Source organism: Pseudophryne corroboree, chromosome 2 (genome assembly GCF_028390025.1).
Source record: "Pseudophryne corroboree isolate aPseCor3 chromosome 2, aPseCor3.hap2, whole genome shotgun sequence".
Lineage (NCBI taxonomy): Eukaryota > Metazoa > Chordata > Amphibia > Anura > Myobatrachidae > Pseudophryne > Pseudophryne corroboree.
This window is the reverse complement of record NC_086445.1, coordinates 222,679,441-222,703,813: the sequence shown is the minus strand read 5'-3', so window position 1 is coordinate 222,703,813 and position 24,373 is coordinate 222,679,441.

Here is a 24,373-nt window from a genome sequence, read left to right as displayed (position 1 = left end):
ATCATTTCAGCGACAGGGTCTGCCACACGACTGTGGCTGAAATGACTGGTTTGTTTGGGCCCCCACCAAAAAAGAAGCAATCAATCTCTCCTTGCACAAACTGGCTCTACAGAGGCAAGATGTCCACCTCGTCATCATCCTCCGATTCCTCACCCCTTTCACCGTGTACATCCTCCTCACTATTAATTCGTCCCCACTGGAATCCATCATCACAGGTTCCTGTGTACGTTCTGGAGGCAATTGCTGGTAAAGGTCTTCCCGGAAGACTTTTTAATTAATTTTGATGGATATCATCTTCTCCACATTTTCTGGAAGTAACCTCCTACTCCGATCGCTGACAAGGTTACCGGCTGCACTAAACACTCAGAGTACACACTGGATGGGGGGCAACTTAGGTAAAATAAAGCCAGTTTGTGCAAGGGCCTCCAAATTGGCTCTTTTTCCTGCCAGTATACGTACGGACTGTCTGACATGCCTACTTGGATGCTGTCACTCATATAATCCGCCACCATTCTTCAATGGTGACAGAATCATATGCAGTGACAGTAGACATGTCAGTAATCGTTGGCAGGTCCTTTAGTCCGGACCAGATGTCAGCTTTCGCTCCTGACTACCCTGTATCACCGCCAGCGGGTGGGCTAGGAAATCTTATCCTTTTCCTTGCAGCCCCAGTGGCGGTAGAAATTGGATGAGGAGCTGTTGACGGGTCACGTTCCGCTTAAGTTGACAATTTACTAACCAGCAGGTCTTTGCACCTCTGCACACTTGTGTCTGCTGGAAAGAGAGATACAACCATAGGCTTTAAACCTTGGATCGAGCACGGTGGCCAAAATGTAGTGCTCTGATTTCAACAGATTGACCACCCTTGAATCCTGGCAAAGCGAATGAAGGGCTCCATCCACAAGTCCCACATACTTTGCAGAATCGCTCCGTCTTAGCTCCTCCTTCAATTTATCCAGCTGCTTCTGCAAAATCCTGATGAGGGGAATGACCTGACTCAAGCTAGCAGTGTCTGAACTGACTTCACGTGTGGCAAGTTCGAAGGGTTGGAGAACCTTGCACAAGATGGAAATCATTCTCCACTGCGCTTGAGTCAGGTGCATTAACCCTCCTTTGCCTATATCGTAGGTGGATGTATAGGCTTGAATGGCCTTTTGCTGCTCCTCCATCCTCTGAAGCATATAGAGTGTTGAATTCCACCTCGTTACCACCTCTTGCTTCAGTTGATAGCGGGGCAGGTTCAGGAGTTTTTGCTGGCGCTCCAGTCTTTGGCACGCAGTAGAAGAATGCCGAAAGTGGCCCACAATTTTTCTGGCCACCGACAGCATCTCCTGCACACCCCTCTCATTTTTAAAATAATTCTGAACTACCAAATTAATTGTATGTGCAAAACATGGGACGTGCTGGAATTTGCCCAATTGTAATGCACGCACAATATTGGTGGCGTTGTCCAATATCACAAATCCCCAGGAGAGTCCAATTGGGGTAAGCCATTCTGCGATGAAGTTCCTCAGTTTCTGTAAGAGGTTGTCAGCTGTGTGCCTCTTATGGAAAGCGGTGATACATAGCGTAGCCTGCCTAGGAATGAGTTGGCATTTGCAAGATGCTGCTACTGGTGCCACCGCGGGAGGCCATATGTCTACCCAGTGGGCTGTTACAGTCATATATAGTCCTTAGTCTGCCCTGTTTCACTTGTCTACATGTCTGTGGTTAAGTGGACAGTGGATACAACCGCATTTTGTAGGACACTGGTGAGTCTTTTTCTGACGTCTGTGTACATTCTCGGTATCACCTGCTTAGAGAAGTGGAACCTAGATGGGAATTGATACCGGGGACACAGTAACTCAAACAAATCTTTAAGTGACTCTGAACTAATGGCGGATGCCGGACGCACCTCTAACACCAACATAGCTGTAAAGGCCTCAGTTATCTTCTTTCAAAAGGATGACTGCTGTCATATTTCATCTTCCTCACAAAGGACTGTAGGACAGTCAGTTGCTTACTGGAAGTAGTACAAGTGGTCTTCCGACTTCCCCTCTGGGATGACGATCGACTCCCAGCAGCAGCAACAGCAGCGGCAGCAGCAGCAACAGCAGGCGTACCACTCAAGGATCCTATGGAGGAACCCCGGTTAGGAGAGGACTCCTCAGTCTTGACAGTGACGCGGCCTGCAGGACTACGAACGTTCCTGACTGAGGAAGTTGACGTTGAGGGAGTTGGTGGTGTGGCTTGCAGGAGCTTGGGTACAGGAGGAATATTTAGGTGTCAGTGGACTGCTTACGCTCTTACCCAAAGTTTCTGAACTTGACAGTGACTTCTGATGAATGTGCAGCAGGTGACGTATAAGGGAGGATGTTCCTAGGTGGTTAACATCCTTACCCCTACTTATTACAGATTGACAGAGGCAACAGATGGCTTGACACCTGTTGTCGGATTTGAGGAGAAATAATTCCACACCGAAGAGGTGGCTTTTTTGGTAGTTTACCAAGGCATCACAATGGGCTTCTTCGTCCCAAGGACAACAGGTGTCTCCCCCGGTGCCTGACTTAAACAAACCACATCACCATCAGAATCCTCATCGTCAACTTCCTCCTCAGCTCCAGCAACACCCATATCCTCATCCTGATGTACTTCAACAGTGACATCTTCAATTTGAATATCAGGAACTGGACTGTGGGTGCTCCTTCCAGCACTTGCAGGGGGCGTGCAAATGGTGGAAGGAGCCACCTCTTCCCGTCCAGTGTTGGGAAGGTCAGGCATCGCAACCGCCGACACAATTGGACTCTCCTTGGGGATTTGTGATACCATCTCAGAGCGCACAGTTCTTTTCTGTGCTCTTTCCAGCTTAACTCTTTTAATTTTTCTAGCGGGAGGATGAGGGCTTCCATCGTCATGTGAAGCTGAACCACTAGCCATGAACATAGGCCGGGGCCTCAGCCGTTCCTTGCCACTCCGTGTCGTAAATGGCATATTGGCAAGTTTATGTTTCTCCTCAGACGATTGAGATTTCTTTTTTTGGTTCTTTTTACTGAACTTTGGCTTTTTGGATTTTACACACCCTCTACATTGGCCATCGGCCTTAGCAGACGACGTTGATGGTATTTCATTGTCTATGTCATGGCTAGTGGCAGCAGCTTCAGCACTAGGAGGAAGTGGTTCTTCTTGATCTTTCCCTATTTTCTCCTCAAAATTTTTGTTCTCCATTATTTTTTGGGAGTTATAAGAGACAATATGCGTCACAGGAATGACTGGAATTACCGGAATTACTGATGACACAGGACACTACCTTGGTCTGATGCAGCCTAACAGGTTGTTATAATTGTTATACTGCAGCAGCGGATATATAGCAGCCCAACAGCTTTTTAATAATAATATAATTGTAAGTAATTTGTTATACTGCAGCAGTGGATATATAGCAGCAGCGTATATCGCCACTGGAATTACTGATGACACAGGACACACACTACCACTGGTCTGATGCAGCCCAACAGCTTTTTAATAATAATATAATTGTAAGTAATTTGTTATACTGCAGCAGTGGATATATATAGCAGCAGCATATATCATCACTGGAATTACTGATGACACAGGACACTACCACTGCTCTGATGCAGCCCAAAAGGTTGTTATACTGCAGCAGTGGATATATATAGCAGTAGCGTATATCGTCACTCGAATTACTGATATATGGCAGCAGAGAACACCAACACTGTAAATGGCTGGACTGATACAGCACAATACACTGACTACACTGGACTGGTCGGCACAACACAGCACCACTTTACAGCTACACTGGATATATCTGCCTGGACTGATACAGCACAATACACTGACTACACTGAACTGGTCTGCACTGCACAACACCGCACCACTTTACAGCTACACTGGATATATCTGCCTGGACTGATACAGCACAATACACTGACTACACTGGACTGGTCTGCACTGCACAACACAGCACCACTTTACAGCTACACTGGATATATCTGCCTGGACTGATACAGCACAGTACACTGACTACACTGGACTGGTCTGCACTGTACAACACAGCACCACTTTACAGCTACACTGGATATATCTGCCTGGACTGAACCCAGCACAATACACTGACTACACTGGACTGGTCTGCACAACACAGCACCACTTTACAGCTAAACTGGCTATATGGACTGGACTGAGCAGCACAACAATTGTCACCCCACTTTCCCGCCCGAATAAACAGAGACTGAGCACACTGAATAGTACACGTCCTCTCACTCTCAGAGACTGGAGTGAAAATGGCTGCGACGCGCGGCTCCTTATATGGAATCCAAATCCCGCGAGAATCCGACAGCGGGATGATGACATTTTGCCGAGTTCGGTTTCCGAGTCAAGAGGGAAGATCCGAGCCTGGCTCGGATCTGGACTCGGAAGCCAAAGTTCGGGGGGCTTCGATTCTCTGAGAACCGAACCCGCTCATCTCTACTAATCACCTGGAAAGGGGAGCTCATACCAACTTGGCCCACTTACCGGCGCCAAGTTTGAACTGCCAATTCTGCAGCGCTGCCGGCTCTGTTGTATGACTGGCTCTGGGATCCGACAGACTGTCCCAGTGCTGGGACACATTAACACATATTGAGAATAGACGTTTGAGGACAAAAAAGTTAGCAATTGGGCAAAAAATGTTGGGCAAATGTAACATGTGCAGAGATTTAGATTTGGGTGGGGCGTGCTCAAACTGAAATCTAAATTGCAGTGTATGAATTAAGCAGCCAGTATTTACCCTGCACAGAAACCATATAACCCACCCAAATTTAACTCTTTCTGCACATGTTACATCTGCCCCACCTGCAGTGCAACATGGTTTTGCCCAATTGCTAACTTTTTTGGTTTGCTAACAAGCCTGAAAAATGGCCACAGTACCTTTTTTTTGTGAACGCTTACTGGTGTCTGACTACCACCCATTAGTATATTCATAATGCTTTCCATTTCATTATTCATTACTATAACTTATACTATTTTACTACATTTTTTTTACCACTCACTCATCATACCCAAAAAGTTTCCATCTAAAACTATTCCATGCAAACATGTATGGTTCTATTACACATCTCAGACCACAGATGCATAATGGACCAGATCAGCAGGGTAAATAACACTGCCAGCAGTATAAATTTAAATATGATGCTTTACAATCATGTTTAAAATGATACTGCTGATGTGGTTAAGTAACATTACAAAAGTTCCAACATTATGACATGGCATTCTTCTGTTCACAAGTACAGTAGCTTGTCGAAATATTGATTATCGATAAACCGTATGAATTTCTTAATAATCTGGTTGTCAAGTCTCCAGACCATCATTTTAATAACTTGACAACAGACCCTGTTTCATTTTCCCAGCCGCTAGAAGCTAGTGTGGTGTTCGGGTGCCCAGCTCTCTAGAAAGGCAGGTCTAGCATAAAAAAACAGTAATGACAGGATGCTTTGTTATTGTGGTTGCTTCTGCTGATATAGAAATCAGCCATTTGAGGGGCGTGGGCTGGCTGCAGATGGGAGCAGACGTGCTATCCTGGAGCTCCCGCTTATAACACCCTTTCCCCCACATCTACAGTGCTTTGGGGCTTTATGATCCCCCTCCTGGGCCCTTATATTATATACAGCTGCCTCACAGAGAGTCTCGCGGAGTCGGGAAAAGCCTCTGTGCTCTCCTGCGGACTGTGGCCTTCTCCTTGGAGTGAAGCCGGGGCCTCGAGTTTGGGGTGCACCGGGGCCGGACTTCCGTACCAGAGACATTTTGCCAACATTGTCTCCGGAGGTCCCCCACTGCATCCCGCTAACCCCTGAGACTCTCTTGCCCTCCCCCTAACCTGCTCCTCTGCTCTCCTGTCTCTGTGGGTGCCGGGTAACTGGAGGAAGACGGCGATTGCACGGCCTGACTGGACCCGGCCGCTGGCGGCGGCCATTTTACCTTCACCTCCCGTCCACCCGAGGTCCCGCTGTGTGTGTCCTGCCGCCCTGCGCCTTACGGCTGCTGCCTCTCTCCCTCGGCAGTCGGGAATCCACGGTGACTGGACGCTGCTTGTGGAGCTCCCTGGGCGCTGCACGTGGATCGGCGCCTCTGCACATCGCTGGCCGTGTCTGGGATCCTCTGCCGCTGACTGACGCGGCCCGTCCGCTGCCTACTACTGCCTCCCGGGTGCTCACACCAGCCCTCCCTGGACGTCTTAGCACTGTTCCACTGGCACCTGGGCTCCTACCAACGGCAGCCATTGCTTCAGCCCTGCTTACTGTGGGGGGCATAGGTATCCTCTCCAACTCCCCCCCCCCTCCCGGCTGGTTCCCCCTCCTGCTGGCAGCATCCCGACACATTGTAGCTGTACGGGGGCTATCTTATACTGCTGGCCTTTCCCTTGCTCACCTCCTGTTAATTTCTTGGCTGCCGGCGGGGTCTTGGGGAGCTTTCGTAGCAAGCCCTCTCCCTCTCTTCTCACTGGGCCCCTATACTCTGAGGATTGCAACACTGTCCTGCGGAGAATACTGCAGGTGGGGCGGGAGCTGTGGGGCCGAGGGAGGGTCCTCCCCCGTTAGGTATACCAGTAACAGTCACTGGCCGGTCCGTGACTGTACTGCCACACCTATATCCCTAAATTGGCTATTGCTGCTCCACTAGCCGCACCAACATTCAGCTTTTCCCCCCACACCTGGGAGCTCTGTGGTCGTTTTGTTACTACCCATCTCACCCTGGGCGTTGTACAACGACCGTAATGTTTTTTCTATGCTAAATCACCCTGCGGCCATGTAGTGTATAGGGGTTAATCCCTCTCTCTAGTCTTGGGATCTCCTAGAGGCACGAGATATCTAGCCCTTTCTGTGGTTTATCAAATCTACGTCGTATAATCCACGGGGCAGTTACTTATTGCCACTGTCCACCTCCCTCTCCCATTCTAATATGTGCAGAGAAATCGTAAAACTCCTGCTCTTGCTAAACCTAGTATTCTCTGAGCATGGGAGAAGGCGGGAGTCACTCCACGCACCTCCCCCACAGTGGATCCTCTATCTGATGTTGACGACGCCTCGTCTCCGAAAGCTAGCCTCACCACCCAAGATATTGTTGCAGTTGTCACTAAAACTATCCAGACGGAAATGAAATCGGTCCTTGCTGAATTCAGAACTGAGCTCGCTGATCTGGGCACTCGTACTGACTCTGGAACGCAAACTTAACGAAGTTTGCCAGTACCAAGCTGTAGTTGAACAAGAACTAGCTGAATGCCGTTTGGATATTGACAACATGGAGATCTCCTAGAGGACCTGGATAACCGGAACCGCAGAAATAATATCCGGATCTGTAACATTCCGGAGAGTGTCACCATGGAGGGTCTCCCAAGCTTTCTAGAGGGCCTGTTTCTAGCTTTGATACCTGAGGTTCCTAAAGAACTTTTTCTTCTGGATAGGGCACATAGAGCGATATACGCCCACGACCGCCCCCTGCTCAACCCCCTCGAGATGTTATCTTGCGGTGCCATTACTACAAGACGAAAGAAAAATTCATGTCAGCGGCCCGAGAACGCCAATCCATCAATTATTCTGGAACTCAACTCCAGGTTTATCAGGACTTGGCTCCCTCCACGCTCAGAAAACGGCGAGACCTTGCTCCAATCACCAGGGTACTCCGAGATCACTCCATAAAATATAAATGAGGGTTCCCATTCCACCTTCACGTCTCTAAGGATGGTTCTCACCACTCCATCAAGACCCCCACCCAAGGCTATGACCTCCTTAAGTTCCTAGGCATTATTGACTCCCTCCCTGATGAGATACGGAATCAGTTCGCCTGATACTTCCCCTGGGAGACCTAAGGCACCAACTCCGGAATGGTTGACTAAAAGAGATGCCGAAATGTCCATTACAGACACGTAGTTTTATTTGCTTATGTTTACTATTTCCAACCTGGTACTGATGCGCTGTCCAGCGCAGTTAACATTTGTTGCTTTCTGGACTGCCCTTTATTAGAGACTTGTGCTCGCTGGCCCCTACTGGTCCCACTCATCTAATGGTTGTCGTGCCTTGAATTGGTAAGGCTGATCTACTGGCTACCTCTGAGGGACGGCTATGGGCCATGCTGACATTAGTGCTGTTACTTATGTCCGGCTTACTCAGATTACCCTTGCTGGACTTTTCATTTCTCATCTACCTGTTTTTTGTTTTTATGTCTTACTGTTAATACCACATCTCTGTTAGGATCTCCTGCTCTGTGCTGCCACGTCGCCATGGCAACCGGGAGGCAAGTGTTAGCGAAGTAACCTGAGCGCAGCTGATACTCCGGTCCGGGTTTTTACTGTATAGTGGTTACAGGCTCTGTGCACGGCAGGGAATCCGGCGCTGGTTTTGTGCTCACAGTCTGTGAGGTCTGAGTGGGGCGTGGACAGCACCTGCTATATAAACCATCCTCTCAGGCTAGGCAAATGCTGCTGAATCTTTGTTAGTCAGTTCCAGAGAGTTAGCTAGTACTGTGTGACTTTGTATTTACTTGTTGCTTACTGCGAATAGGCCTTGGGATTCGGTACTTCATTCTGCCAATCCGGACCTAGCAGTAAGACGGGAGTCAGTTGTTTGACCTGCTGGGGTTCTTTTGCTATTCTGTGAACCCAGCAGGTTTGCGGCTGTACTCTCAGACCTGCTTGCTTAATCCTCCCTCACTGTGCAAGGCGTCCAGGTGTCAGTTTAGTGGCAGTAAGCTGAACCTGTGCCCTGCAAGTGGGGGTTAGGATTGTGGATACTCTCCTTGTGTCTATATTTCTATCTCTGACCAAGGAGTTTATTCCCACACCCGTTGGTAACCCTTTGGGGTTTTTTCTGTTGCTCTTAGCAACATCATTTCAGGTGCTCCACATGTTAAATCACTACACATCGCTTCATTGTCCGCTCTATTCCATCTGAGCATTCCTGACACTAGGGAGACACCCAATTCCTGAGCCTTTGGGCTTCTCCGTTCACTTTGTGTTTATTAGTTATTCCATCACCTCCTGTGTATGTTATGTTATACTGTCTGTGAGTTCATTTGCTTCGCTTCCCTCTCTGTTCATACACCGGTATACTCCTGTTAGCACTGGTGTGCGTAACATATTCAGCAGCCTTACTCCTGTTGAAATTTTGTGGGAATATGGAGCATACCCCTCAAAATACTTTGCAACAGGTGGTCGATCAGGTGCAGGTCCTGACTCGACAATTTAATGAGATGTCTATTAAAATGAACACCCCGTAGGCCGCTAGCGGAGCTCCCGCAGCAGCAGCGGCAAGTTCAGGGGTTAAGGAGCCGAAAGTAAATCTCCCGGATCGTTTTTCTGGAGATCGCTCGCAGTTCTTTTGTTTCAAGGAGAGCTGTAAGCTATATTTCAAGCTTAGGCCCCAGTCTTCTGGGTCAGAGATTCAGCGGGTGGGCATGGTGATTTCCTTGCTACAAGGAGACCCACAGGTCTGGGCATATGGGTTACAGCCTGACTGTCCGTCGCTTAAAAGTGTTGATGCTTTTTTTACGGCACTGGGCATTTTGTATGATGACCCTGACAAGATGGCTTCAGCCGAGGCTCAGATTACGGTTCTTAAGCAAGGGCGACGGCCAGCTGAGGTTTATAGTACGGAGTTTCGGAGGTTGGCTCATGATACCCAGTGGAATGACCCAGCCCTGAGAAACCAGTACCAAAGGGGCCTTTCTGACCAGATAAAGGACCAACTGGTACAATATCCCTTGCCTGATAGCTTAGATCAGCTCATGCAGTTATCCATCCGGGTGGATAGACGGCTGAGAGAGCGTAGGCTTGAAAGGGAGACCGCAGTTTCCTTTTTTCCCAAGGGAACCTCAGACTCTGAGGAATATTCTGAGGAAACTATGCAGATTGGGGCTACCCGCCTCTCCTCGCGTGAGAAGACGCGGAGGAGACAGCAGGGTTTGTGTTTGTACTGTGGGAATAAAGGTCATGTTGTAGTATCATGCCCAGAAAAACCGGAAAACTTCAGGGCCTGAGGGTGATGGGAAATATCCTGTCAGGCCAGAAGTCAGAATTTCCCAAAAAGACTTTTCTCATTCCGGTGACTTTGGAGATCCTCGGTCAAACTGTCAAGACTGAGGCCTTTGTTGACAGTGGGGCCGATGGGGTTTTCATGGACCGTCAATTCGCCCTGGAACACTCTGTTCCCTCAGTACCTTTGGCATCAGAGATTGAGATCTGTGGGTTAAACGGGGAACCATTGTCCCAGGGTAAAATTACCTCCTGCACCAGCCAAATTCCTTTGTTTATTGGAGCCACACACTCTGAAAAATTGTCTTTTTATGTGACTGTCTGTTCTTTTGCCCCATTGGTTTTGGGGTTACCCTGGTTAAGGGCCCATAACCCTCAATTTGACTGGGTCTCTGGGGAGATTCTTAGTTGGGGTAGTGATTGTTTCAGGAGTTGCTTGAGCCTTCCAGTCAGGCTCTCGCAGCTAAGTTTGCCAGGATTGCCAGGATGTTATGCAGATTTTGCGGATGTGTTCTCCAAAAAAGTTGCGGAGGTACTACCTCCCCATCGCCCCTATGACTGTGCCATTGATTTGTTGCCGGATGCTAAGCTTCCCAAGAGCAGGTTGTACTCCCTGTCACGTCCTGAGACTCAGGCTATGGCAGAGTACATTCAGGAGAACTTGGCTAAGGGATTTATCAGACCCTCACAGTCCCCAGTTGGGTCGGGGTTCTTTTTCGTGGGTAAAAAGGACGGTTCGTTGCGACCCTGCATCGACTTCAGGGAATTGAACCGTATCACGATTAAAAACTCGTACCCACTGCCTCTCATTTCGGTTTTGTTTGACCAGCTTCGTACTGCCACCATTTTTTCTAAGATTGACCTACGCGGTGCTTACAATCTAATCCGAATAAGAGAGGGGGATGAATGGAAGACTGCCTTTAATACCCACTCAGGGCATTATGAATATTTGGTGATGCCTTTTGGGCTCTCTAATGCCCCGGCAGTCTTCCAGGAATTCATGAACGATGTGCTCAGGGAATATTTGGATAGATTCTTAGTTGTTTATCTAGATGACATCCTAATCTTCTCTCATTCCCTGGAGGAACATCGGAAGCATGTACGCTTAGTCCTCCAGAAACTCAGAGACCACCAGCTTGGGGCGAAGCTGGAGAAGTGCGAGTTTGAAGTCCAGCAAATCGCATTTCTAGGGTATATTATCTCCTCAGAAGGTTTCCAAATGGAGGGTTCTAAGGTACAGGCAGTCCTGGATTGGGTGCAGCCCACTAGTTTGAAGGCGCTTCAGCGTTTTCTGGGCTTTGCGAATTTTTATAGACGGTTTATCGCTGGATTTTCGTCTATAGTGGCCCCCTTGGTGGCACTCACTAAGAAAGGGGCAGATGTTGCTCACTGGTCTTGTGAGGCCAAAGCGGCCTTTGCCCGTCTCAAAAGGGCATTTGTCTCGGCCAAGGTGCTGCGACACCCAGATCCAGAGCGTCCTTTTGTGGTAGAAGTGAATGCCTCTGAGATAGGTATTGGGGCAGTGCTCTCTCAGATGGGGGTGTCTGATAATCGCCTTCATCCCTGTGCTTACTTTTCCCGTAAATTTTCGTCTGCCGAGATGAATTATGATGTGGGTAACCGGGAATTGTTGGCTATAAAGGATGCACTCGGGGAGTGGAGACACTGGCTTGAGGGGGCTAAGTTTGTGGTCTCAATTCTCACCGACCATAAGAATCTGGCTTATTTAGAGTCAGCGAAGCGGCTCAATGCCAGGCAGGTACGATGGGCTTTGTTTTTTGCTCGCTATAATTTTTTGATAACATATCGCCCTGGGTCAAAAAACATCAAGGCTGATGCGCTCTCGCGGAGTTTTGCTCCAGTTCAAGAGACCACCGAGGAGCCATTGCCCATTGTGTCCCCATCATGTATTAAAGTGGGCATTACCCAGGACCTCTTGTCATTAGTCCTTAGAGCACAGGAGCAGGCTCCTCCAGACCTTCCGGTAGGTCTCTTGTTTGTGCCTCCTAGGTTAAGACAGCGAGTGTTCCTGGAGTTCCATGCCAAGAGGTCGGCATCCGGGTATTGCCAGAACTCGGGAGTTGCTGTCTAGGGCAGTGTGGTGGCCCTCGGTGGCTAGGGATGTGGATCAGTGGGTTCGGGCATGTGACGTTTGTGCCCAAAATAAAACTCCTAGAGGGGTTCCTGTCGGCCCATTACATCCACTCTCTATTCCGTCTAAGCCATGGACCCACATTTCCATGGATTTTGTGGTGGACTTGCCCAAATCCTCGGGGATGACAGCCATTTGGGTTGTCGTTGACAGGTTTTCGAAGATGGCGCATTTCGTTCCACTGCTTGGGTTGCCATCGGCCAGACGCCTGTCTGAGTTATTTATGCAGCATGTTGTGCGCCTCCACGGGTTGCCACTTGATGTGGTCTCTGACCGTGGATCCCAGTTTGTGGCCAAATTCTGGAGGGCATTTTGTTCTGATCTCCAGATTTCTGTGAGCTTGTCGTCAGGCTACCATCCACAGTCTAATGGGCAGACTGAGAGGGTGAACCAGTCCTTGGAGCAGTTCCTCAGGTGTTATGTCTCCAAGTGTCATACTGACTGGGTTGCTCATCTGTCCATGGTGGAGTTTGCCTATAACAACGCGGCTCACTCTGCTACAGGGATCTCTCCCTTCCTTTGTGTGTATGGGCATCATCCTAAGGCCAATTCTTTTGACCCCCTGGATTCCACGCCTGGTGGTTCCTCTGTTGTTTCGGTCCTTAGGGGTATTTGGAGGAAAGTGAAGAAAGCCCTTGTGTCTGTGTCATTAGTGACCAAAAGGGTTTTTGATAAGCGGAGAAGACCCTGCAGCTTCAAATTAGGAGACTTCGTCTGGTTGTCCACCAAGAATTTGAAGTTGAGACAGCCATCTCATAAGTTAGGCCCCCGGTTCATCGGCCCTTATAAGATCACCAGGGTTATCAATCCGGTGGCATTTCAGTTAAATCTGCCCCGTTCATTGGGTATCAATAAAACATTTCATTGTTCCCTTTTAAAACTGGCGGTTAGTAATCCTTCTTCCAGTGGAAGACCTTCTCCTCTTCTGATACGGGGTCAGAGGGAGTTTGTGGTTGAAAGGGTTCTTGACTCCAAGATGGTTCGGGGTCGGCTGTCATTTTTGGTACACTGGAAGGGGTATGGCCCGGAGGAGCGGTCGTGGGTGCGCAGTTGTGATCTTCATGCCCCCAGACTGATACGCTCTTTCTTCTCACAGTTCCCCGATAAACCCGGTGGTAGGGGTTCTTTGACCCCTCGTCAGAGGGGGGGTACTGTTAGGATCTCCTGCTCTGTGCTGCCTTGTCGCCATGGCAACCGGGAGGCAAGTGTTAGCGAAGTAACCTGAGCGCAGCTGATACTCCGGTCCGGGTTTTTACTGTATAGTGGTTACAGGCTCTGTGCACGGCAGGGAATCCGGCGCTGGTTTTGTGCTCACAGTCTGTGAGGTCTGAGTGGGGCGTGGACAGCACCTGCTATATAAACCATCCTCTCAGGCTAGGCAAATGCTGCTGAATCTTTGTTTGTTAGTCAGTTCCAGAGAGTTAGCTAGTACTGTGTGACTTTGTATTTACTTGTTGCTTACTGCGAATAGGCCTTGGGATTCGGTACTTCATTCTGCCAATCCGGACCTAGCAGTAAGACGGGAGTCAGTTGTTTGACCTGCTGGGGTTCTTTTGCTATTCTGTGAACCCAGCAGGTTTGCGGCTGTACTCTCAGACCTGCTTGCTTAATCCTCCCTCACTGTGCAGGGCGTCCAGGTGTCAGTTTAGTGGCAGTAAGCTGAACCTGTGCCCTGCAAGTGGGGGTTAGGATTGTGGATACTCTCCTTGTGTCTATATTTCTATCTCTGACCAAGGAGTTTATTCCCACACCCGTTGGTAACCCTTTGGGGGTTTTTCTGTTGCTCTTAGCAACATCATTTCAGGTGCTCCACATGTTAAATCACTACACATCGCTTCATTGTCCGCTCTATTCCATCTGAGCATTCCTGACACTAGGGAGACACCCAATTCCTGAGCCTTTGGGCTTCTCCGTTCACTTTGTGTTTATTAGTTATTCCATCACCTCCTGTGTATGTTATGTTATACTGTCTGTGAGTTCGTTTGCTTCGCTTCCCTCTCTGTTCATACACCGGTATACTCCTGTTAGCACTGGTGTGCGTAACAATCTCGTAACAGTATTGTAATTTTGTTAATTATTATGTCATAGCTATTTTATCAGTTTATAACGCTGTTTTGTTTGGTTGTTGACCTATCCACTCTACACCCCTTACACTGGCTCGCAGAGTGTGTTCTTTCTTTTCTCCTATGCTGCTCCTTTTCCTTGCTGTTTATTGCTACTGGCGCTACCCCCCACACCGAAGGGTCTGCCTGGTAGGCACTCACCCTTTCCCTCTTAGACCCAACCCGCTCGTAGGAAAGGGTCTAATTCTCAAGTTTATTCTCAATTTTTTGTTACCCCATTACCACTACTACTTTTATTTTTTTTATTTTCCCTGTACCTTTTTTGGCCGATTTAGTCGATGGTTGCTTCTCGTACTATGTTCTGACGATTATTATCCCCCATGACTGTGAAAATATTATCTCTTAATGTCAATGGCCTTAACTCCCCAACCAAATGCTCCATGGCACTTCACTTTTTTAACCGACATAAACCTGACATAATTTTCTTACAGGAAACCCACTTTAAGGCCCCCATCCGTTCCTGAACTGTAAGCAATACCCACAGGCCTTTTACTCTACGATGTCAGCTAAACATAGGGGTACTGCTATCTTAATCCACCGCAATCTTCCCCTAGTTATACAGGATACTGTTCTTGATGATAATGGCAGATTCGTGATACTCTCTGGACTCTCAATCAAACCCCTATCACCTTGGCATCCATATATGCCCCAAACATGCAACAGGGGTCCTTTTTTAGAGCATTCTCGGATCATCTCTCCAACTTCTCGAACTCCTGGGTCATTGTGGCTGGTGATTTTAATGCTACGTTGGTCCCCTCCCTTGATAGATCCCACCAAAGCTCGGGGCCCTCCCCCCACACAAAACTTTTGAGACTCTTGCAGTCATGTATCACCTCTCATGATTTATATGATAGCTGGAGAACACTATATCCATCATCTAGAGGTTATACACATTATTCCCCACAACATGATTTATACACTCGTATCGACTATGTTTTTGTGGATCGTGACTCCACGCAAACCCTTTTAGGAGCTCAGATAATTCCGACCACTTGGTCTGATCACTATGCGATTACCGTAGATTTGGCCATCCCTCACAAATCCCCGTCCGCGCGATCATGGCGTCTTAATGAATCGCTCCTTCTTAAACCCTCCAATATTTCTCAAATTAATGACGCGATCCTCAATTATTTTACTGATAACGCTTCACCTGATATATCTCCTGCTATCTTGTGGGAAGCTCACAAAGCCACTATGCGAGGCCTTCTCATTAATCTATCTTCCGCGCAGAGAAAGACTGAAGCTAAGCGTATTGCCGACCTGGAAACTGAACTAGCTTCTTTAACTCTACGTCACCAATATTTTCCCCAAAAACGACTATACCTGAAAATTCTCTCACTAAAAGGGCAACTATCACAAATCCTCACCAAGAAAACGATCAAGTCACTTTTGTGAATCCGTCAGAAATTTTATGAGAAATCTGACAAAGCGGATACTCTGCTGGCCCGCCGATTACGCGCTAAATGTACCCTCAACCGCATACTAGCCCTGAAGGGCTCTGATAGTTCCACGACTTGTGACCCTAAACCGATGGCCTCACATTTTCACGACTACTATAGCTCCCTTTACAATCTCTCTTCCGATGTCTCTACTGCCCCGCACCACGTTTCTGCTATTCAACAATATTTATCCTCTTGTCACCTGCCGAAACTGTCTGCCTTAGACATAGACTCCCTCAACGCTCCTATCACACAAGAAGAGATTCTGGCTACAATTAAGATGCTACGCCGTTCTTCCACCCTGGGCCCAGATGGTTATACCGCTATCTATTACAAAAAGTTTGCTCAGTCTCTCCTCCCTATGCTACATTCTCTCTTTAATTCACTAATGGCGTAGGGCTCTCTTGACGAGGCCACCACCAGGGCCAATATTATAGTCATCCCCAAGCCCGACCGTGATCACTTAGAAATGAAAAATGACAGGCCTATCTCACTTTTGAATACGGACTTGAAATTATTCGCCAAAATTCTCGCAAATAGACTTGCCCCCTATCTTCCGGCACTGATTCATCCGGACCAAGCTGGTTTTATCCCTAATAGGCAAGCTGCGGACAACATCCGACAACTTATTGATCTTATTCACCTCACCCATAAAGATTCCCTCCCGACCCTGGTGGTGGCCCTCGATGCAGAAAAAGCCTTCGATAGGGTAGCCTGGCCTTTTATACAACAAACCCTTCAGAACATTGGATTACGTGGCGCATTCTATAATGCCATTACCTCGCAATACCGCAACCCCTCTGCTTCTGTTTTGGTCAATGGCCTGTCCTCACCTCACCGCCCCTGCCTATTAAAAATGGCACCCGTCAGGGCTGTCCACTTTCTCCCCTACTTTTTGCCCTGGTAATGGAGCCGTTAGCGGCAAAAATTAGGTTGAACCCCAACATCTCCGGCATTTTAGTGGGCACTCACGAGTACAAAATAGCCCTTTATGCGGATGATGTTATTTTGACTCTAACCGACCCACACACCTCTCTACACCACCTCTTTGAGGAGGTTCAGACCTATGGTAGCCTATCTAATTATAAACTCAACACTGACAAAACAGAGATTCTTGACTTACATATACCTCTACGCGATCTGCGCTTATTACATTCTTCTTACCCATTCAAATGGCAAAGCACTAAGCTCAAATACTTAGGCATATATTTAACTAAGTCCTACTCAACATTATATGCAGCCAATTTTTCGAGACTTATCTCATCTCTTAAATCTGATCTGACCACTTGGAATAAATTGTTTATCTCTTGGTTTGGTCATATTGCTGCGGTCAAGATGAATCTGCTTCCACGGCTACTGTATTTATGGCAAACCATCCCTATCCATATCCTCATTAAAATACTGAAAAATCTTCAACGAGACTTATCTAACTTTGGCCCTCATTCCAAGTTGATCGCAGTGAATCATCGCATCGCAAACGGGCAGAAATCAACAAAACGCGCATGCGCAAAAGCTAAATACGCATGCGCGAGCATAGCGATACGACACTTGTGCATAAATACTACAAAGAAAACTGCTCGTTACACAGAAACGAAAACGGGGAGTGGCGAAGGCGTGACAGGGGCGCGAGTTCGCAATCTGACGACATGGGCGTGAAAGTGGGCGTCTAGTGTGGGAGTATGCAACTAGCAGTAGGCGTGTTTTTGCAGAAATGCTTTTTCGATGTTAAATTTAACATAGCAATTCCTCGCAATCTTGACGCAGCAGCCGAGTAGGTCTGCAGTTACTCTGCATTTGCGAAGTAGTGTTACAAGTGTGTATGCAATAATTAGCAGTTAATTGGAGATGCCATTCATCTGTTGTCCAATTACTTGCTAAACACTGCTCTGCTGAAGTACTGCAAACAGCAATTGTGTGGACACATTACATGTTTATTCTAAGCACCTATAAATCTGTAACGCTGCCAAATAAGGTTTTAATTGTGAGTTAAGTTTTTGGATAAACATTCATGTTAAGTGCATGTTTTAATGTGTTAAATACTACCAAATGCAAACAAGTGAAATTATCAAAACTCCAAAACGACATCAGCAACATCTAAACTACATAAAATGTGACCTTTGTATATCCCAAATATCAGGACCAACATAATGCAGCATACACTTAATTTTTAACTTAAATAAAACTTTTATCTTTGGTTAGAATATCTGACAATGTTTAAAATTATGTCCTGTTGCCCATAGTAAAACAAAACCTGAGTTGTGACTATTTTTATAATATGGACATTAAAGTGTGGTGCAAGGCAAACCTGTTGCATTTTTAAAGATGCAATGCTTGTATGTATTTTCGGATTGTTCCCTTGTTCCCCAAGTGTCTATTTGCTTTGCTAAACTTTCCTGGACTAAGATTAACATAATGCATTTACTTTAATAAAGTACACAAACTTGTTTTTTTTTTTTTTTTTATTACTGCTGTAATATATTTAGTGATCCAAACAACATGGCTACAGGTGAGTATCACAGGCAAAGATTGACCAAGCAGCAAGCAGAAGCCACTGACACAAATGACATAGCAGAACTCAGTACTAGGGAAACTCCATCTTCTGACAAAATAATAATATTAATGCAAATAAATAATATGGTGTAAACACCCTGCCTGACAAATATATTTGGGGAACTGAGAAAGATTCAGGAGCCAGCACACAAACACAACAATACACAGCACACTAGGAAGAGGAAGATGGCTCTGGTGTACAGGAAAAAAAGCTCACAGGCTACAATATATCAAAACAGAAATAAAACATTTCACTAAGAGGGAGTTAGCCATTCTGGCCACACAAGCCAACACAAAAAAAACATAGAGACAACATGAAAAACATGGGTGCTGCCCATCTGGAGAGACATCACTTTTTTTTTTTTTTCCCCCGCCTGATGCTGTTTTTCTTGGCTTGGTCTGCGGAGCGACCTTCGTGTGCCCTGCCCAGTGGGATGTTCTTCCTGGGCAGGGGCAGGGGAGGGAGCCGATGTGGCTGGCTCTCTGCCACTGTGGGCAAGGGAGACAGCGATGGCCTGGAGCTCTTGCAAGATGTTATTTGCAAGGTTTTGGAATGAGGAGGCAAGTTGGTCTTGTCCCTGCCTGATCTCTGCCAGACCTTGGCAGAATTGAGCAACACCTTGCTCCACACTGGTTCTGTGCTCAGTGAGCCGGACAGCTATCTGGCTTACCTCCCAGATCATCCTGTCCTGAAAAGCGTTTAGGCTCTCACCATACCTAGCTATTTCAAGCAGGATCTCCGGGATAGCAGAGGGTTGGGTGGGGGGGCCAGTTGGAACCTGGATAGGTGGGATTTGGGGTCCAACACTGCCAGACACACTAGGTCCCTCCACCTCAGCCACATAACCCTCCTGTGACTCTACCTGCTCACCCCCCTGTGCTGTGTTATGTGCAAAGCAAATAGAAGAATGTGTGGAAAAAGAGTACAAAAAAACAATATGAGACTTTTGAAACAAAAACAATTAAACAATACAAATACATGTGTAAACTTACCTGGCAAGTCATGTTCCGTCAGTATTTCAGGCAGGTCCGTGTTCATATAAGACACCCCTGTCACCTCCTCATAACTGACACAGTCCATCGCCATCTCCTCCAACTCTGTATACTCCACAGCGACAGATGGTCCGCCCCCTGTAGCCCTTGAGGCATTCCACTCCGCAGACCTCTTGCCCTTCAGGCGGGATTTGAAGTCGGCCCAACTACATATATTAGGAAAAATAGGGTCAAGGTATATTTAAAAAAAACATTCCAGCTTTAATATATAGGACACATGTTCTGCATTTGGTTGCTATAGCCAACATGACATGTAACTAGCTTTTTAAGAATACTTTGCACAGATAATGGACTGCCAATATACACTTACCGTCGTCTAACTTCCTGTGATGTTCGGACTATAGAGCCGACTTCATTCACAGAATGAGTGATGTCCCTCCAGATTCGATTTGTGGTAGCAGCACCCATGTTTTTTGGTCCTCTATGTACAGATGTAGCCACCTTTATCTTGAGTGGCCGCGGCGGTTGGCCCGTTCGACCATACGCAGCGTACTGTGGCGTAGCGAGGCGCGCCTAGCCACAGAGAGGCTATCTAATCGCACGGAGACAGACATTTGACGTTTGGCGTTACCTTTACGTGTAATACCTGCGATCAGCCACCAGATGTCGCTTTTTACAATCACCACTGCGCATGCGTGTGGTCTCCCGTAAAATACAATACTGACATACATAATAAGGACTACTTTACTAAGGCGTCTCATTACGCTGCATACAGCAAATACTGTACTCATTACGCTGCATTATTTAATACAGTACTGTACAGTATATACAGTACGACACCGACGCAAATACAGTAGTACAGCATACAGTATATGATCCATCTACAATACTTTATGAATACTGTATGTGAGCGTCCGAGTCCCGCAGACAAAACACTACTGTAAAACCAGTAGTGTACACTGTCGCAAATGGATGTGTGTTACAAGTTCACTATTGCCTCTCAAGATTAGGAATTTTCTACAGTATGTTATCGTCTTAATCCCGTAGCCATTACAGCATAATCAAAACCAACGGATTTATACATTTGTCTGCGGCGAAGTGGTGAAGTGTTTCGCTTCCTATACTCAGAGTCCAGGGTTCGATTCCTTAAGTACTAATGCATGTTACTGTAGTTTTTTTCAGACACTTTATTATTTTTTTTATTCACCCCCACCTCGTGGCAGGCAGCAGTTGGGTATGGAATGAGAAATGGCATAAGCTGTGCAGGCTACGGGGCGATGCTGAAGGAGCGTCACAATCCCCTAGCCAAAATACACAGAGATACTGTAAGCGTATACTGTAAGATACTGTAAGCGTGAGATACTGTATTGAGCTAGGGGATTGTGACGCTCCTTCAGCATTGCCCCCTGAACTGTGAAATGTACAGTATGCCATATTGTATCTCACTCCATATCCGAGCGCTGCCACGTGCTGGGAGTTCACGGTCGGCGGCCATGTTATCAGGTTGCTAAGCGATCCAGCTCGGTATACCGTAATGTGCATAGACCTCGCTTATCCCAATGTAATTGAGCTAGGGGATTGTGACGCTCCTTCAGCATCGCCCCGTAGCCTGCACAGCTTATGCCATTTCTCATTCCATACCCAACTGCTGCCTGCCACGAGGTGGGGGTTCAGGAGGTGGGGGTTCATGGGTAGTGGTCGTTTTGACAGTGTGCTATGCGATTGAGTCCGGTGTACCGTAATACTGTATGCAATCCTACAGTAGCTTATCCCTCCCCTGTGTATTTTGGCTAGGGGATTGTGACGCTCCTTCAGCATTGCCCCCTGAACTGTGAAATGTATGCCATATTGTATCTCACTACATATCCGAGCGCTGCCACGTGCTGGGAGTTCACGGTCGGCGGCCATTTTGTCAGGTTGCTAAGCGATCCAGCTCGGTATACCGTAATGTGCATAGACCTCGCTTATCCCAATGTAATTGAGCTAGGGGATTGTGACGCTCCTTCAGCATTGCCCCCTGAACTGTGAAATGTATGCCATACTGTATCTCACTACATATCCGAGCGCTGCCACGTGCTGGGGGTTCACGGTCGGTGGCCATTTTTAGTGTGCATAGAACTCGCTTATCCACATAGGCCCCTGTGTTTTTAACTACTATATTGAGATGCACATTTCTAGGCCTACAGTATTTAATATACAGTAAGCAGCATTGTTGTTAGGCAATAATTGAAGAATTTACATACAGTACTGACATGTACTGTATGTAATGCTTGTACATCATGTCAGTCGACCCTTATGCTGTACACTACTGTAAGTCTCACAGGGCCCATGCACTTCCAAGGAGGGTTATTTACTGTACTGTATCTGTTTCATACAGGAAACTAATTGCAGTCCATAACACTAATATTAAGCCCACTCCATTATCCACTCCTCCCCTGTGTATTAAACACCCCCTACCACCCTGGAAGTCATGTACCAGGGCCCCTTCATTCAGCACAATGCCCCCTTCTACAGTTTAGTGTTCTCCTTCCTGCCCCATCTGTGCAGTAAAGGAATAATTAGCAGAAATTATTTCTCCAGGTCCTACTGTACATACTGAGCGAAAGATAGAACCCCCCCTATCCCCCGCGGAGCATCAAAGCTGCCGCTGATAGCTCCCCCCACCCCTTCCGCTGGTGAGTGGGTAGGGGCCCCAGTGCATTGCTGTGTCCAGGGGCCCACACTGCTGTTAAGATGGCTCTAGTAATTGAGCTAGGGGATTGTGACGCTCCTTCAGCATTGCCCCTGGACTGTACCATACTGTATCTCACTCCATATCCAAGCGCTGCCACGTGCTGGGAGTTCACGGTCGGTGGCCATTTTGTCAGGTTGCTAAGCGATCCAGCTCGGTATAACGTAATGTACATAGACCTTGCTTATCCCGGTGTACTACAGGTATGTGCAGTAGTACTGAATGATTGCTATAACTTGTGGTGAAACACCTATCTTATCAAATACAGTAACTACTGTACAGTATAGTTGTTCGCACAGGTGATGGTAATCATACTGTATATTTAAACTGAAGTCCGTAACAGAGCATTCTGTCCCTCCTGCAGAGGTTCTTGTTGGGAGGCACAGGGAAAAAAGGCAAATACTGTACAGTACTGTATTTGCACTTTACTGTTGTGCACTTTATTTGAAAATGTACAGTTGTTTGCTATTTTTAGCATGCTGTGCTTTACATGTTTTCTTATTGTGGTTTTTATATTTTTAGACAAAAGACAAAGAATGCAGACTACCAGATTTTACGGGAGTGCCAAAACCCACCCATCAGTGGCACAGAAACTTGCTGCAGTAGTCCCACAAAAGAAGAAGAAAACTGCCAAGGCGGCTCAGAAAGAAAATGTGGTGAAACCACGAAAAAATGCCAAGGCAAAGAATAATACGTTGGAGCTGATATGTGGTGTGGCAAATGATGTAATTGTTCCATCTCCTGCAGATCACAGTGTTCAGCCAATGAATCTGGAAATACCGGTGCTAGAGGACGTGACAAACACGCTGCATCAGGAAGCTTCTTTTTTGGACCATGTAGCCACCCCTGGACAAGAAGACATGACACATTCACCACGAAGAAGGTTGCATTTCACAGATGTGAACACCAAAGTGCAGGACTGCCAGTGTACCTGTCCTGTTTTACTAAAGGAGCTACTCAGTAAGGTGACCAATATGGAGTCAGAAGTTGGTGGACAGGTCAATCAGCTGCAGACCGATGTGGCTGGCCTTAAAGAAGGCATAAAGGAACAGATGGTAGAAGCCATGAAGAAAGTCATTGAACAAACGAGGGAAGAATGGCAAGTTGGAGTTTGCCGCACCATCATTGCAACACACCACCAAGCGGTTCAAGTCAGCGGCCTGGACGACCGAGGCCTGGAGGACCGCAGAGGAGGCCTGGAGGACCGCAGCGGACTGGACGAAGTCAGCGGCATGGACGACCACAGAGGCCCTAGGCTACGGAGCAAGTAATAGTCCAGATTGTACAGACTATGGGGCAATGCTGAAGGAGCGTCACAATCCCCTAGCTAAAATACACAGTATGCATATTATGGTACACCGGACTCGATGACATACTGTAGCACACTGGCAAAATGGCCGCCGCCCCTGAACCCTTGTGCAGGTTATGGGGCAATGCTGAAGGAGCGTCACAATCCCCTAGCCAAAATACACAGGGGAGGGATAAGCTACTGTAGGATTGCATACAGTATTACGGTACACCGGACTCAATCGCATAGCACACTGTCAAAACGACCACTTTGTGCAGGGTACGGGGCAATGCTGAAGGAGCGTCACAATCCCCTAGCTACAATACACAGGGGTGATAGAGATAATCGAGTGGCTGGAGGGGGGTCCCCTTGATTTAAGGGGCCCCCACTCCTCCAGGGTACTCCGGCCAGGTGTGACTAGTTGGGTATTTAATTCCATGGCCGCAGGGACCGGTATAAAAGTCTCCCCCGGCTGTGCATTATCTGTCCAGCTAGTGGAGCCCAGTGCTGATTCAAAAAATATGGGGAACCCCTACGCTTTTTTTGTCCCCCTTATTTTTTGCACCAGGACCAGGCGCAGAGCCCGGTGCTGGTTCTAAAAAGATGGGGGATCCCGTGTCCATTTTTTCCGTATTCCTGCCGGAATTCGACTGCAATTGCATATACAGTACTGTACCCCTTAATGTCACTGCTTACAGTATACAGTATTTAGACATGAGCTTGTGTACAGTATCTGTCATGAGGTGCTTTTTTCACTGACACTATAACTTTTTTCTATTGTGATATACTGTACAGAGGCGGCAAACTAGCGAAACGGGAATAATCAGCTTCTGCAGAATAAAATGAGATGCTACAGTACATGCCTATATTCTGTGAGTGACTGCGGCTCTATGAAATTAAATCAGAAAATTTAAATATGAAATGCATTACTAATGTGTGGCATTACTGTACTGTATGTGTACTGTATAAGGTGTACTACAATATTTTCTGGTGTAACATAAGGAAAGGGCACTACTGCATGGTCTAATGCAGTGGTTCTCAAACTTGGTCCTCAGGACCCCACACAGTGCATGTTTTGCAGGTAAACCAGCAAGTGCACA